We start from the raw sequence: 580 nt of genomic DNA, 5'->3' as shown, positions 1-580 counted from the left end.
CAGTGCTCTTTTGTTAGCAGAATACCATTGAACCTATTGGCTCAGTGAAGGGTTTACTCTGATCTGAACTACTCAACGGCATAGGTTTTCGACAGTTCTGTCGCGTCCGCATTTTGTCTCGAGCCGGGTTCGACTGCACCTTGAGCTTCGGCGTTAAAGTTATAGGACTGATCCTCGGCGCCGTAGCCACTGAGGCTGATGTCACAACCGTCTGTCGAATACTGTCTGGCGGCGTATGAGTGACCACAGTTCGGATTTGTGGTCGTGGTGACTCCGGCCAGGGTTGGTGACGTACGAGAAGAGGAGCAGGGTAAGTGGCCGACATGGTCCAGGGTCCTGGTTCATCCGACCCGGCTGATTTTCTGATTCCGAATGCTGCTATTTTTATTAACCCAAATTTTGGCGATGTTTTCGCTGAAAAAAGCTTTGAGGTGAAGTCTTGGGTATTAAAAGTAAATTTCCCATTTACCTCGATAATAATCAGACTTATTGCCCTTTAAATATTCTCTAATTACTTGACGATCCCCTTTAAGTTCCTTTATCTGGAAATTTATAGGGGAATTTTTACGGTCAAATAAAG

This window comes from Lipomyces doorenjongii (genome assembly GCF_038497915.1).
Source record: "Lipomyces doorenjongii strain NRRL Y-27504 unplaced genomic scaffold V1508scaffold_150, whole genome shotgun sequence".
NCBI lineage: Eukaryota > Fungi > Ascomycota > Lipomycetes > Lipomycetales > Lipomycetaceae > Lipomyces > Lipomyces doorenjongii.
Note: the sequence above shows the minus strand (reverse complement) of the source record.